At 47.5% G+C, this 16,825-nt stretch overlaps 1 pseudogene; it reads left to right on the forward strand.

Moving 5' to 3' along the window:
* Positions 1–258: 258 nt before the first annotated feature.
* On the forward strand, positions 259–2,876 carry LOC129015000 (neurofilament heavy polypeptide-like; annotated as a pseudogene).
* The last annotated feature ends 13,949 nt before the right edge of the window (positions 2,877–16,825 follow it).

Raw genomic sequence — 16,825 nt, forward strand, 5'->3', positions numbered from 1 at the left:
ACTGCCTCAGCCTCCTGAGCGACTGGGACTACAGGTGGGCACCACCACACCCAGCTAATTTTTGTATTTTTAGTGGAGATGGGGTTTCACCATATTGGCCAGGCTGGTCTCGAACTACTGACCTCATGATCCACCAGCCTCAGCCTTCCAAAGTGCTGGGATTACAGGCATGAGCCACCATGCCCGGCTGCATTTTTACTAAAAACTGACATTTGAGTGCCTCCCATCCCGTCCTGGCCCCAGGCACCTGCTCAGACCATGATGAGCTTTGGTGGCTCCGAGGTGCTGCTGGGCGCTGAACAGCGGCAGCAGCCTCCACTACACACTGGCCCTAAAGGGCAGCACAAGCGGAAGGCGCTCGGCTGCTGGATCCTCCGGCGGGTTCCACTCGTGGATGTGGATGTCCATGAGCTCCGTGTCCGCCTCTCCCAGCCACTTCGGGGGCACCTGTCGCCTCGAGCACCGACTGGCTGGACACGCTGAGCAATGGGATGGGAGGGCTGAGTGGTGGCGGCAGCCACAGCACACATTGAGAAGGAGCAGCTACAGGTGCTGAAGGACTGCTTCACAGGCTACAGTGACAAGGTGCAGCAACTGGACATGCACAACTGCAGCCTGGAGGGTGAGGCGGTGGTGCTGCGATAGCAGCAGGCGGGCTGCACCACCGTGGGCGAACTGTATGAACTTAAGGTCTGCGGGATGCGCCTCACGGTGCTGTGCCTGGGCATGGTGTGCGGTCTGCTGCTCCTGGAGCAAGAGCACCTGCTCCAGGACTTCGCACATGTGCAACAGTGCCTCCATGACGAGGCCCAGCAGCGCAAGGAGGTCAAGGCTTGTGCTGTTGCGGCTTCTTGCAGGAGGCCCAGGCGGCGGGTGTGGAACTGCAGAAGAAGGCGCAGGCACTGCAAGAGGAGTGCAGCTACCCGTGGCACCACCATCAGGAGGAGGTGGGCGAGCTGCTTGGCCAGATGCAGGGCTGCGGCGCCTCGCAGGTGCAGGCGCAGGTGCAGGCCGCGGAGGGGACGCCCTCAAGTGGGACGTGATGTCACGGCGTCTGCACTGCATGAGATCTGCGGCAGCTTGAAGGCCACGCGGTGCAGAGCATGCTGCAGTTTGAGGAGTGGTTCCAAGTGAGGCTGGACCGACTGTGTGAGGCAGCCAAGGTGAACACAGACGCCATGTGCTGAGTGCAGGAGGAGATAACTGAGCACCAGCGTCAGCTTCTGGCCGAGACCACAGAGCTGGAGGCACTGAAGAGCACCATTGACTCACTGGAGAGGCAGCACTCTGAGCTGCCGTCATCAGGCCGACATTGCCTCCTACCAGGAAGCCACTCAGCAGCTGGACGCTGGAACACCAAGTGAGAAATGGCCGCCCAGCTGCGAGAGTACCAGGACCTGCTCAATGTCAAGATGGCTTTGGATATAGAGATGGCTGCTTACAGAAAACTCCTGGAAGCTGAGGAATGTCAGATTGGCTTTGGCCCAATTCCTTTCTCACTTCCAGAAGGACTCCCCCAAATTCCCTCCATGTCCACTCACATAAAGGTCTAAAGCAAAGAGAAGATCAAAGTGATAGAGAAGTCTGAGAAAGAAACTGTGATTGTGGAGGAACAGACGGAGGAGACCCAAGTGACTGAAAAAGTGACTGAAGAAGAGGAGAAAGAGGCCAAAGAGGAGGAGGTCAAGGAAGAAGGGGGTGAAGAAGAGGAGGCAAAAGGGGGAGAAGAAGAAGCAAAGTCTCTCCTAGCAGAAGAGGCCACATCCCCAGAGAAGGAAGCCAAGTCCCCAGTGAAGGAAGAGGCAAAGTCACTGGCTGAAGCCAAGTCCCCAGAGAAGGAGGAAGCAAAATTCCCAGCTGAGGTCAAGTCCCCCGGGAAGGCCAAGTCCCCAACAAAAGAAGAGGCAAAGTCACTCGCTAAGGCCAAGTTCCCAGAGAAAGAGGAAGCAAAATCTCCAGCTGAGGTCAAGTTCCCCCGGGAAGACCAAGTCCCCAGCAAAAGAGGCAAAGTCACTGGCTGAGGCCAAGTCTCCAAAGAAGGCCAAGTCCCCAGTGGAGGAAGAAGCAAAGTCCCCTGAGAAGGCCAAGACTCTTGATGTGAAGTCTCCAGAAGCCAACACTCCAGCAAAGGAGGAAGCAAGGCCCTCTGCAGATAAATTCCGCAAAAAGGCCAAAAGCCCTGTCAAGGAGGAGGTCAAGTTCCCAGAGAAGGTGAAGTCTCCCCTGAAAGCGGATGCCAAGGTCCCCGAGAAGGAGATCCCAAAGAAGGAAGAGGTGAAGTCCCCAGTGAAGGAGGAGGAGAAGCCCCAGGAGGTGAAAGTCAAAGAGCCCCCAAAGAAGGCAGAGGAAGAGAAAGCTACCACCACGGCAAAAACAGAAGAAGGACAGCAAGAAAGAGGAGGCACCAAAAAGGAGGCTCCAAAGCCCGAGGTGGAGGAGAAGAAGGAAGCTGCCATTGAAAAGCCCAAAGAATCCAAAGTTGAAGCCAAGAAGGAAGAGGCTGAAAACAAGAAAAAAGCAGCCACCCTAGAGAAGGAGGCTCCTGCCAAGGTGGAGGTGAAGGAAGACGCTAAACCCAAAGAGAAGACAGAGGTGGCCAAGAAGGAACCAGATGATGCCAAGGCCAAGGAACCCAGAAAACCAGCAGAGAGGGAGGAGGCAGCAGCAGCACTGGAGAAAAAAGATACCAAGGAGGAGAAGGCCACTAAGGTCAAGAAGCCTGAGGAGAAACCCAAGACCCAAAGCCAAAGACGACCCTCTCAAAGGAGCTCAGCAAACCTAAGGCGGAAAAGGCTGAAAAATCCTCCAGCACAGACCAAAAAGACAGCAGGCCTCCAGAGAAGGCCACAGAAGACAAGGCTGCCAAGGGTAAGTAAGGCAGGGGGAAAGGAATGTCTGGAGCAGCCAAAGAAACTCAGAAGGGTCCCGGAGCTCCAGGATCAGAGTAATGCAATTTTTACTTTTTTTCTCTTTATGTAAGAAGAAACTACTTAGATGATAGGGCCTCCTTCTTCAAACAGGAACTTCTGTTAGCAATATGTTAGCAAAAGAGGGCAATCCCAGCCCCCTGCCCCCAAACCCTCCCGAGGCGATGGACAATTATGTTATGATAGCTTATGTAGCTGAATGTGATACATGCCAAATGCCATACATAAATACTTGACTATAAAAACTGCCCCCCTCCTTTCCAAATAAGTGCATTTATTGCCTCTATGTGCAACTGACAGATGACCGCAATAATGAATGAGCAGTTAGAAACACATTAAGCTTGAGATGTCTTAACCTATTCCCAAATGCCTTCTGTTTTCCAAAGGAGTGGTCAAGCCCTTGCCCAGAGACCTCTATTCTGGAAGAGTGGTCCAGGTGGGGCCGGTTACTTGCCACTGAATTATGCCAGGGCGCACTTTCCACCTGTGTCCAGTTTCAATTGCTTCTGTGCAATAAAACCAAGTGCCTATAAAATGAAAAAAAGAAAAAAAACCTGATATTTGCCAGGGCTTCAGTGATGATCAGAAAGGCCACACTGTGTGTCTGTGGCCAGGTACTATTGATGTTTAGCTTGATTGTATCTAGATGATCACAGCAGAATTTTAGTATCAGTATCAGCAGCAAAATCAGATTCCACAAACATCGTCACTGCCAGGCAAAGAGGTGAGTGCTCTCACAAAAGCAGCCTAATGTAATCAGCCACCAATGCATGCACCATGGCAGCAGATGTGCTCTTTTCCAGCCAAAAAGCCTGTCTCTGAAAGCTTGTTCCTTTGTCAGGTGGTATCTCCTCCAAGGCAAAAACTGAGTTTTCTTTTCCTCTTGGGCTTCCCACCCACAAAGCAGAGAGGACAGAATTGACCCACAAAGCAGAGAGGACAGAATCGACCCACGGTGCCAGTTCCTGTGTGAAGCCTGGGTTCCGGATATGAAAGTCACTGATCTTGGAACTCCCCCAAGCGTTAAACGCCTCTGAGAGAAGGGGTACATGCTTGTTGCTAGCTGTATAATCATGTGCTTTTAGGGAAAAGAGCTTTGAGCCACCACATACTAGATACACGAATTTAGGCATGTCATTTCATGTCTTTGCGTCTCAATTTCCACATTTGTAAAAGAAGACAAATGCTTTGTTCTCAAGCCTATTGTGAGGTCAAATGAAGTGATGTGTGTCCAGGGTCTAGCACGATGCCTGGCCCCTAGGAGATGCTCAACAAATGTCAGCTTTCTTCCCAGATTGCCTCTATGTTCCTGATAATGAGGCCAACTTAACAGAATAAAAGAAGAGACAAAATAGAGAAGTTTCACCTTCGGAAATAAGCCAGGAGAGCTCAAGCTCAGGGCTTGAAGACTTCATAGCAAAGAAGTCGCGAACTGTAGACTGAGAAGAACTAGGAAACTTTATATGGTTCCTTAGGTATGTGTTACTTTTCTCTGCTTTTTACTTTTGTTTTTGTTACCCTCCTCTTCCTAGTTATTTCTCAGGATTGCCTAAGTATAAAGCCAGCAGAGCCTGTGAGATTGTGATCTAAGAAGCTGTGATGTAGGGAGCAGGGGGAGACAGGGCCCCTTCTCAGCTGTTGGGCTTGGGATATGAGCCCCAGAACACTAAAGAGGTAGCGCCTGCTGCCCAGAGTAGAGGAAGATAGACTGAGGCCCTAGCTCTGAGCAGAAAGGGTGGAAGACATCGGCTTGCCTAGGCCGGGAGAGCGGCCACCATGGCTAAGTAGTAGGAAGTCTATGCAGCTCTCCAGCAAACTGCAAGAGCCCAAAAAGTGCTGGTTGTATGAATAACTGAACAAGCAGGTGAAAGAAGTGATGATGTAATGGAATTCAAGCTAAAAAAAAAAAACCCAGGCTTAAAATGCAAATTCTAACTTTTTCCTATTTACTATCTGTATGATCTTCAAAGTAACCTCTTTGGGCCTCAGTTTTGTCATGTCTGAAATGGTGAGGTGCAGCCGGGTGCCGTGGCTCACGCCTGTAATCCCAACACTTTGGGAGGTCAAGGCAGGTGGATCACTTGAGGCCAGAGTTCAAGACCAGCCTGGGCAACATAGTGAGACCTTGTCTCTACAAAAATGAAAATTAAAACAAAAAAAGGTGATCTGTGGGAAGGAGTTATAATCTGGCCTGCTCACTTATGCTCAAAAGTTTGTGGTGAAGACTAGATGAGGTCACCAAGAAAAAACCTACACCGAATGCCGGAAATTTCAGGACAGCATCGTGATGGTGAGGGTGGCCATAAAAAACATCTGGGGAAAATCACTCAAAGGAAGACTTCTGGGGTTTGGTTCGGCCCTGGCCAGATCCTACTCCAGGAGAGAGGGCAATCTCTTCACAGTCAGATGAGCTGATCATCTCAGGGCAACCCAGTGAATGTATCCCTTTCTGGCAGCTTCCAGGGTTGCTTTTTTCAAAGGACCGTGGACCAAAGTCCCTGCCTGCTGCTGCCACCCTCTGGCAGCAACCTGAGCCGCACTCTTGTCAATTTCACTGGTTAGAACATCTAACTTTTACACATTCGTTTACATTTGCATAGTGTTTTTCAGTTTACACTTCTTCCTCCCTCAAGAATGATATTCTTTCATCCAAACAATATCCTTGTGGCATAAACATTTTTGTAGTTGAAGAAACCAAGGCTTGGGAAAGGTAAATGGTTTGTCTAAGGAGACTTAGCAAGGAGATGAGACCAGGCTCTCTGATTCCAAGACCTGTGTTCTTTTCACTGTCATAGGGGCATGTCAGTTAGTTCTACTGTTGTTGTTGCACTTCTCAAACTCTGACAGAATCGGATATGAACATGGAGTTCTCCAGACCTCCTCTCTCTCCCCATCCCTCCAACACATCCCCAAATTCTCCAGACCCCATCTGTACCTGCAGCTGCCTATGAGTGAAGGGGGGTAAGGACTACAAATATGAACAAGGCAGAGCAGCACCTGCTCTTCTCTGGGATTCAGACAGATGAAGGAGATGAGACAGTACCCAGGGACCTCAGGACCTGGGAGAATTGCACATGGAATTCACCAGAGGTCAAAGGGACTCTAGCTAGGTGGTACCGGAGCTGATCCTGAAGAGACAAACAGGATGTAAGTTCACAAAGAGGTAGATGCAGGACCTTCCAGGCAGAGGAAATGGCAGAAGCCAGGCTTCAGTGCACTGAACCAGGGGATGCCTGCTCCGGTTGGGCAGAGGAGGGAGGCAGGTGGTAAAGCTGGAGAGGGAGGTTGGAGGAGATCTCGGCAGGACGGAATTCATACTGTTTTCTAAAGGCAACAATAAACCAGCCATCCTGCATGTCTCCCATTTATTCACTTAACAAATATTTATTGTGATAGGCATATACTCTGTTTGTTTCTTGGAATAAAAGCAAAAGCATAACTTTGTTACAGAGTATTCATTTATTTCTGCAATGGATATTGACTGCCTACTTTCCTTGTGCCAGGTATTCTTCTAGGCCCTGGGGGATGTATTTCTGTGCATAGTGAATATACACTCTAGTGGGAAAGGCATAATAAACAACAAAAATGAGTAAAATAGAAGTATTTAGATAGTGACAAGTATTCGAGAGAAAAATAAAGTAGAAAAAGAGTCATGCAAATTGGAGACATGGGTGGGGATTTGCCATTTTGGAAAGCATGGCCACAAAGGACTGACAGAGGAGGTGGCTCTGAGTAAAGGCCTAAAGCAGCGGTTTCCAACCTTCTTGGCACTAGGGGCCAGTTTCATGGAAGACAATTTCTCCATGGACCGGGGCGCTGGGGGAGGGTGGCTTCAGGATGAAACTGTTCCACCTCCCATCATCAGGCATTAGACTCTCATAAGGAGCGCAACCTAGATTCCTCAAATGCACAATTTACAATAGGGCTCGTGCTCCTAGGAGAATCTAATGCTGTGGCCCAGTTCCTAAGAGGCCATGGACCAGTACCAGTCTGCGGCCAGGGCTTGGGGACCCCTGGCCTAAAGGCATTGAGGGAGACAGCCAGGCAAATATACAAAGAGGGACAGTACAGGCAGGGGGAACTGCAGGAACAAAGGCCCTGAGGTGGGACCATATCTGGTGTGTGTGGGGCCAAAGGAGGAGACCAGCATTGCTGGGGAATGAGTGAGAGAAGGTGGAGGGAGAGGAGGCCAGAGAGGCCCAGGAGGGACAGGGAGGTCGAGTAGGAGGTCCCAGCAAGCCTTGTTCAGAGTGGCAGCGAGTCAGTGCTGACTGCTGTAGAGTCTGGTACTTTCTGCAGGGTTTTAACAATGAACAAGGAGTTTTTTTTGGCAGTCTGGCCCTATAGATTTGATGAGGTGCGGGCGGTACAGCCAGGGGGCCTGGAAGGTCTAGTTCTTGGAATGTACCCAGGGCCCTTTTAACGCTCAGCATTCACCTGGCTGTGTGCTGTGCTTCCTCCTGCTGCAACCATCCCACACACACTCAGGGGCATGAAACGGCTGTCTTGTTACATTCACAGAACCTGTGGGCCCGGCTCTTCACTGCTCTACTGTTTCTGGAGCGATGCAGGGAAGACTTTAATGGTCAGGGTGATGCAAATGGCTGAGCGCTGGGTGGGCTGGGGCTGGGAGTGGTGCCTCTGAGAGAGTGGCCTCACTTGCATGACTGGGGCCTGTGCCTGGAGGCTGGAGGACAGTCAACCAGAGCACCCCACAAGGCCTCTCCATGAGACTGGGCTCCTTGCAATGTGGAAGCTTCCTGATTAGGAGTATCCAGAAAAGGGGCCACAGCGAGCATCCCAAAAGCCGCAGATGGAGTGGGCCTGGCCCCTTCTTACCCAGCCTTGGGAGGCCATAGTGTCCTCCCACAGCACTCACTTGGTCGGAGAGGTCACAGAGCCCAGATTTTAGCAGAGGAGACGTTGACCCCAGCTCTTTTTTTTTTTTTTTGAGACGGAGTCTCCCTCTGTCACCCAGGCTGGAGTGCAGTGGCTCAATCTCGGCTCACTGCAAGCTTCGCCTCCTGGGTTCAGGCCATTCTCCTGCCTCAGCCTCCTGAGTAGCTGGGACTACAGGCGCCCACCACCACGCCTGGCTATTTTTTGTATTTTTAGTAGAGACAGGGTTTCACTGTGTTAGCCAGGATGGTCTCGATCTCCTGACCTCGTGATCCACCTGTCTTGGCCTCCCAGTGTGCTGGGATTACAGGCGTGAGCCACCATGCCCGGCCAACCCCACCTCTTGATGGGAGTGTGTAAAGGAATTGGTAGCCTCTTAAAAACACCACTACAAGCCGAGCTCACACCTATAATCCTAACCCTTTGGGAGGCCAAGATGCAAGGATCACTTGAGCCCAGGAGTTTGAAACCAGCTGGGGCAACAAAGCAAGATCCCATCTCTACAAAAATAAATAAATAAATAAATAAATAAAAATAAAATAGGAAGAAGACTCAAGCCACCTCTAATGCTGTGCCCACATGAAGAGGTGTACTACCTGCGTGTCTCTGGGCCTCAGATAAAAAAACAAGCTCTGCAGGAGGTTCCTAGAAATGGGGCTATATCCTCACCCCCCACCTTCCACCGTATGCCATGTCTGTAAACATGTAACTAATCCCCCATGGGGGACAGGGCAGCGTTGTGTGCCACACTTGTGCCAAATATGTATTAATAAAGTCTGGACCATATTGGCAGCTTTGTGGTTTTCCATAGTCTTTTGCAGCCTGCAAAACATTTTCCGATTAGAAGCCCCCGCTGTTTTATCTATTACATGTGACACTGAATAAGCCTCTGCATATCCACTGGGGGTTGGTAAGTAACATCAGAGCGTGCAGCGAGGGGAAAGGAATTAAAAAGGGAGCTAATGTCATCTGTGGGGAATAGCTGAGGAAGGAAAAAACCACTCTGGAAGAGAGGGGTTGCAGAAGGATTTTTTGCAATGTATTATGACCACTCAAGGCAGGCACACACATGTGTCTGTTGTCCCAGCCCCAACATGTAAAATGAAACTCCAAAGAATGTGATACCATGGGGTAGCTCTGAGGGTGGGGGTAACGAGGGAGATTTTTATCTCACAAAGCAGATTTTATTTTCTGAGAGCCATATGCTTGCTTTTCTTTTTCCCAAAAAGCCCACAGTCTCATGTGGAAAAAATTTAGAATTTTATTGGCTTTCAGGGAAGAGGGAATTGGAAATGTTAGATAAGTAGATATCACATGGAACAGGATCTCATAGCACTCCCCCAGGCCTGTGGGTGAATGCCACGCTATGAAGCTGCAGAACTATGGACAGAAATGCAAAACTGAGATGTGGCAAGAGCTGTGGGCTGGGGACAAGATGTGGGCTCCAGTCCCTGCTTTGCTGCTTAACTCCACCAAACCGCTTCACTTTTCCTGAAATATGGGGGGAAGGCAATATTTGCCCTGTTGATATTGTAAAACCAATGTAAGTATGTAAGAGGGCCCTGAATGTGGTGTCTTGGCATTCAAAAGGGACAGTCACATGTCAGTTATTGTTATCTATGAGGATGTAACCTACAACCCAACCTAAGCTAAGGTATTCATTGGTCCACTTTTTAAGCAAACATATTAATTAAATGTTGTATGAGAATACTTTGTAAGTGGCAGAAAATACCTCAACTGAAAATACCTCATGCAAAAATAGGAAAATGATTAGCTCATGTGTTAATTCATCCAGTCAGTAAGTTGACAGCACTCTGCTGAGTACCTGCCACTTGCCAGCTGCTGTTCTAGGAACTGGATATATAGCAGCAAACTAAGCAGCCCAAGGTTCTCATAGGGTGCATGTTCTAAAGGGGAGATACAGATAATAATAACCACATATACACTGAGAAATAAAAATGAAATCCCGAGTCCCCCAACCAACTGAATGGACCCCTGCCTGGTCAAAGAGTCCTCAGAGAAACCTTAAAAACTGACTTCCCAGCCGTGACAGAGTGGGAAGTCGGACACATCTCCTTACACCCCCTTCTGCTAACTACTATTAGGGTTTTTTCCCTAAGGGTTAAACAGAAACCAGCCCTGTTTCAATACAACAACTGATCAGTGTTCCTTCCTCATTAGACACCACTGACCATGGGGTGGTTTTGGCCAGTCTACAGAGGCTGCACACAGAGGGCCTTTGTGTCCCCTGCTTCACCTTTTGACATACAGAGCCTAACTGTAATACATTTAAATGTTGAGTTTCCACCCTAGAGTGAACACGGGATGCATGTTGTACACATTAGCCTGCTATGCGTGCCCACACCTCCCCTTTGCTACTATTTATAGCTCTTCCTATAACCTGTTGATTATGTATATTTGACCACCCTCTTCAGCATAAATCCCTGTCTTATTCTTCCCACCCTTAAGTCCTTGCTTCTGGCTTCTGGCCAGAGGCTACACTTCCAGCCTGTCAGAATGGTCACCTGCAGAGAAATACAGCTCTCCTTTCCAAATTTATGAACCTTGTCATTCTTCAGTTGACAATATATAATTTTTTCAGATGGTCGTAAGTGCTACAAATAAGATAAAGCAAGGCAAAGGGATACAGAGTTATAAGGAAGTGCTATTTTAGGAAGGAGCGGTCAAGGATGGCCTAACTGAAAAGGTAACAATTGAGCAGCACCCTGAAAGAAAGAGAGAATAAACCATGCAGCTACCTGGTGGAAGAGCATTCCAGGGAGATAGATCAGCAAGTGCAAAGGCCCTGAAGTGGGAGCTAAAATGCTAGTGAGGATACAGTGGGTTGAGTGAGGGCTAGAGTGGTAAGAGAGGAGGACAGGGGGAGCAGCCAGGCCATTCAGGGCCGGAGAGTCATGGTGAGGATCTTGGAGTTGGATGGGGAGCTGTTAGAGGGTTCTGAGCAGAGCAGTAGTGAGATCCGACTTACAGTTTTAAAAGGATCTCCTGGGCCACTCGTGGAAGCAGTGAGACCAGTGTGAGGGCCACTGCAGTAGTCTGAGCAAGAGGACTAGGAAGGTAGCAGCAGACATAGAAGGAATTGGATTCTGAATATTCTCAAAGGCAGTGCTGGTGGGATCTGCTTATGGATTGGATGTAGAATGTGAGTGCATAACAAAGGTGTAGGAGTGGTTCAGGCACAGCTGGATCCATGCACTTGAATAATAAAATTGGGACTTCATATTTCCATATCTCTTGTCTCTGCTTTCTTCTGCATCGGCTTCATTTTCAGGTAGCCTCTTCCCATACAGTGGGGAAGATGGCTTCCAGCACCTGGCTCAACTCTGGGAGTGCTCTCAGAAGAGCAAGGAAGTTTTTTGTTCCCAAAGACTTCAATAAATGTCCTCTCTAGCCTCATTGGCTTGAACTGGGTCATGTGCTCAGCCTGAACCAATGAGAATAACAGGGAGGTGGGGGACTGGGGTGGAATTACACTGACTATGTTAGGCATAAGCCACAGCCTTCATTCCTAGAGTTCTGGGTAGTTGGCATCCCTTAAGTAAATGAGGAGATGTGGTGATGGAAAGAAAGCCAAAATTGGTTATTTAGATAAGGGGGCTGGGTGTAAGTTGGCCACCACAATGTCCAATGCATCCAGAGAAAGTTTAATGAAGGGCATCTAGTGTGAATGAAAAGGAAGGTACTCATAAAAATGCAATTTGGTGACCTATTACATGTGAAGGCTGAGGGAGAAAGGAGGCTGTAGATGGTTCCAGAATAATCTAGGCAATGATATTAATAGAAATGGAGACTATAGGATCCAAAGTATGCGTGGGTTGCAAAGGAGTGAGATGAGTTAAATTTTACGATATAAGAGAGACAGACACAGAAATGACGAACCACAAGTCAGGGCAGAGCAAAATAGGCATTAAAGGAGAAGAATAAGCAAAATGCTCAGGGGAAACTATAGCTGTAATGCCTGCAGGTCGTAGATAGAGGAATGGACATTGGCATCTGGCTCTCAACAAATCAAAAGTGAAGTTTGAAGGTCTTGGACTAGGAGCACTTAATTATCCATGGCCCTCAATGCCTTGAGGTCCCTAGCATCTTCGCTGTTGTTTGCTTCACCTCCAGTCTGTGTACCAGAGCTGCTAACAGAAAGCCCATCTCACTGCATGGTTTCCCTTCTTCCTTCTTGCCCCAGGCACAGTCTTCTGTTCAAGCAGTGAAACAGCAAGGGAAAGAGTTACCTGCCGCTGAGGGGCAAAGAGCACTTTGTCTGGCTGCAGATGGAAGACTGGACAACCTGGGTGATTTGGTTTCAGGGGAGGAGCCTGTGGAAAGGAGGGGAAGCCCAGCCGAGGACTTTTTTTTTTTTTTTTTTTTTGTTGAGGCAGAGTCTCACTCTGTTGCCCAGGCTGGAGTGCAGTGGAGTGATCGCAGTGCGCTGCAGCCTCCACCTCCTGGGTTCAAGTGATTCTCCTGTCTCAGCCTCCCGAGTTGCTGGGACTACAGGTGTGTGCCACCACGCCTGGCTAATTTTTGTATTTTTGGTAGAGACAGGGTTTCACCATGTTGGCCAGGGCTGGTCTCAAACTCTTGACCTCAAGTGATCCGCCCACCTCAGCCTCCCAAAGTGCTGGGATTACAGGCGTGAGCCACCGCGCCTGGCCCCAGCCCAGGACTCCTAAAGGAGAGGCAAAATCTAATCAGCACAACTTCTCCCAAAGACTGGTAGGAAATCTATGGAGAAAGAAATACTCTCCTGTCTGCTGAGAAAAAGGGAAAGAATTAAACAAGGATATGCTGCATCAGTTAAAGCTTCCCAGGAAAAGATAAGGGTGGCAAAAAATCAGAATTAGATCACGCCAGCCAAAGCAATTAAGGAGAATAAGATGTGCTTTTACAAATATCAGGGGGAAAGAAGATTATGGAGAGGAAATAAGGCTTAATAAGTGCAGAGGACCATGAAATTAATGATGACCACAAATGGCTAAAATATCCAATTCATTTTTTGTTAGCCTTTAACTAGGAAAACAAAGGAAAGAAATTGAGCAATTAAAGAGTAAAGACCAAAAAAAAAAGTAAGAACAACTTGAGAGAAGAGTTAAGTAGACGCTGGCAGGGAGGAGGTCTCTGCACCCTATGGTCCTCAAACTCTGCAGGTACCTTCCTGGGACGTAACCGCCATGGGCTCAGGGAACAGCCCAGCCCCACATTGGCACTGGGCTGGTGGGCAGGATGCCTGAAATTCTGAGTGCAACCAATTGACAGAACTTCCCCACTTTCTGGGGAAAGAGAGTGAGCGAGGAGGGGAGAATGGGAAGGAGAGCCAGGCCAGGGTCTTCAGAGAATGGTGACCTTGGAGCCATCGTGACTGCTCCAGGATAAACAGAGAGGCAGGTTCCACTGGGCTTCCGCATCACCCCTCCCTTCCCCTTCCTTCTCTCTGCTTCTGCCTCTAGCGCTCACCACCCTGTGTTCAGTGCACATCTGTTGAGTTCTTCCTTATGAAAAGCACACCGACAAGATTGTCATCTTCATGAGAAATGGAAGGAAATACAGAGCATGCTGAGGGAACAAAAATGGCTTGTCCTTTTTTTGCTTCAGGGGAGATCACGTTGATTTCTGTAACTTGCAACCAAAAGTCCTTACTCATACAGCCCTGTTCTACAACACGCACTGGGGATACAAAGATGTGAGACTCAGTGCTGCTCTCAGTGAACTCACAGCCCAGGAAGGAGACATACACACACACACACACACACACACACACATCTTTGCAATATGGTGTGGTGCACACAAAAATGGTGGATGTATGGACAAGGTGCCTTGCCAGCTCAGAGGAGGAGTGAGCAACGCTGCTCCGGTAGGCCAGTGAAGAAGGCTTCTAAGAGTTTCTTGTGCTTGCTCCTGAAGGATGACTAAAATTTTGACAACTGGCAAAGGTGCACTCTTTAGACAGCAGGAAGCCCGTGTGCAGAGGCCAAGAGGCACCAATAGCCTGTAGTATCCAGCATATAAATCATTCCTTTTTCTTTCTAAATATTTCCAGCTAAACCCTCTGGCTGCCTAATATTCCCTCATAATTCAGATATTTCTTGCCAGAGAGTTGTAGGAATAGGTTCAACTTTTGGCTAACGTGAAGGATTAGGCCACTCTCATCTCCCTTAATTGCATTACAAAAGAAAACTGAAATGTGAGGACAATGCTTACCCAAAGCAATAGGTAACTGCTGGTGGCCTTTCTGACAGTGATTGACTACAGGGAGTAGCTGGGGAAGTACATGGGCTCAGGGAAGGCAGGGCCAAGGAGGCCAAGTCCTATTCTCTATCTCAGCAGCAATGGGAAGCTGCTGAGAGGTCTAAGTAGCAGGTGACAGGGTAGATTTCAATTTTTAAAAAATTACTCAGGTTTCGATGTGTATATAAATTGGAGTGGGCCATGTGTTGTGAATACAAGTCCAGGTGACAGATGAGCCTGGGGCTTGGATTAGTGCAGAGGCAGTGAAGATGGAAAAAAAAAATGGGCAGGATGTAGTGATGAGCTGAATATGATGGTGTGGAGTCAGGGTATGGAAAGGAAGGTATCAAAAGGGACACCCTGGGGTTTGGGATCACGTATCTGGATGGGGATGCACTAACCAAGATGGAAAGCCCTAGAAGAGGACCCACAGTGAGCCTTACCCAGCCCTCAGCTCACCTTGTTCTTGCATGTAGACCTGCCCAAGGGCCATTGGAGGTACCAGTGCTGCCACCATCACCCTGATTGACCCAGAAACTGCTACTTTGATAATCAAAAGGCCATGTCATGTCCAGCTCCCCCAATGGAGGGACATGGCACTGTCAGACAATGTGGCCTTGGTGTTTTAACTTTCATCATTCTGTATTGTGTTTGCTAACTTTTGGGGATGCGGGTGGGGAGGAGGAGAGGCTAATAATTAAGATAAAAGAACTGAAAGGAGCTTCGACTTGGCAAAAACATATTGAAGAGTTACATGATCAATCAATCATAAAGTGTTGAAATTGGAAGGAAACTTAGTAAAAAAAAATCTTTTCCAGAGCAGTTTTGACAGTAGTTCAAATACCCTCCGCTTTAGTGTTTCCAATCCTAGGAGCAAAATGTCTCGAAAAGCAGCCGGTTCCATTGTCAGAGGACTCTGATAGAAGGAGATAGGGTTTTCTTGTATTGAGTTGAAATTTATCTCTGAGCAACTTCCACTCATTTGTCTTGCTTCCATTCTCTGGAGGGAGAGTAGGTCAATGTCCCTTTTAAAATGTGGTGCCCAGAAAGCAACACAAGACTCCAAATGTGGTCTGATTTAGTTAAAGCCCTGTAGGGAATTCAGAGGGGGAAGAAAAATAAAGCCACTGAGTTAACCAGCTTTAAAAAATGACAGTCATAGAAAGCTCCCATAAGGGGAACCTTAGAATCATAAACTAAAGGGAGCCTTTGAAAATACCCAGCTGGTTCGTTTCCTTGCAGAGGAAAATCGCACCTAAACCTGTCTAACCCAGAGATACTGACCTATTTTTTAAGATCTCTAAAAGCAAGGGTTCCACTGATGTTTATTGCAGAAAGATTTCTTACAAATCAATCATTATAAAATATCTTCAAATCAGCGTTTTCTAGTAGACTAATTTGTTTTTACATTTTCCTCTTTCTCTTGCTATTATCTTTCCTACCACATAAATTGTCTTCCTAATGAAGCCGCTTATTGTATCATATTCTGGGAGTGCATGTTCATCTGCTCCTGTAGTGTTTCAGTTTCTACTGCATTAATTAACTGCGCTTCCTCTATTATTTTCCTCTTTTTTGCATGCGATCCATGGCGTTTATCCTTATATTGTTGCATAATGCTTTGTGCGATGGATGTGTTCTCAAAATTGTGTGCAAATCTAATCTTTGTAAATTGAGTCTCTTCAATTAGAAGTGCCTTCCAAATGCATTTCAAATGTTCATTATTTAAAGTCACTCTGTGGGAGGTGGCTTGGTAGAACAGGAAACACAGGACGTTTGGGTCTTCCTCTTACAAGCTGCGTGACCTTTACCGGTGACTTTTTTTTTTTTTCTTTTATTATTATTATTATTATTATTATTATTATTATACTTTAGGTTTTATGGTACATGTGCGCAATGTGCAGGTAAGTTACATATGTATACATGTGCCATGCTGGTGCGCTGCACCCACCAACTCGTCATCTAGCATTAGGTATATCTCCCAATGCTATCCCTCCCCCCTCCCCCCACCCCACAACAGTCCCCGAAGTGTGATGTTCCCCTTCCTGTGTCCATGTGTTCTCATTGTTCAATTCCCACCTATGAGTGAGAATATGCGGTGTTTGGTTTTTTGTTCTTGCGATAGTTTACTGAGAATGATGATTTCCAATTTCATCCATGTCCCTACAAAGGACATGAACTCATCATTTTTTATGGCTGCATAGTATTCCATGGTGTATATGTGCCACATTTTCTTAATCCAGTCTATCATTGTTGGACATTTGGGTTGGTTCCAAGTCTTTGCTATTGTGAATAATGCCGCAATAAACATACGTGTGCATGTGTCTTTATAGCAGCATGATTTATAGTCCTTTGGGTATATACCCAGTAATGGGATGGCTGGGTCGAATGGAATTTCTAGTTCTAGATCCCTGAGGAATCGCCACACTGACTTCCACAAGGGTTGAACTAGTTTACAGTCCCACCAACAGTGTAAAAGTGTTCCTATTTCTCCACATCTTCTCCAGCACCTGTTGTTTCCTGACTTTTTAATGATTGCCATTCTAACTGGTGTGAGATGGTATCTCATTGTGGTTTTGATTTGCATTTCTCTGATGGCCAGTGATGGTGAGCATTTTTTCATGTGTTTTTTGGCTGCATAAATGAAACTCTCAATAAATTAGGAATTGATGGGACGTATCTCAAAATAATAAGAGCTATTTATGACAAACCCACAGCCAATATCATACTGAATGGGCAAAAACTGGAAGCATTCCCTT

The sequence above is a fragment of the Pongo pygmaeus genome, chromosome 1, assembly GCF_028885625.2.
Source record: "Pongo pygmaeus isolate AG05252 chromosome 1, NHGRI_mPonPyg2-v2.0_pri, whole genome shotgun sequence".
In the NCBI taxonomy this organism is placed as follows: Eukaryota; Metazoa; Chordata; class Mammalia; order Primates; family Hominidae; genus Pongo; species Pongo pygmaeus.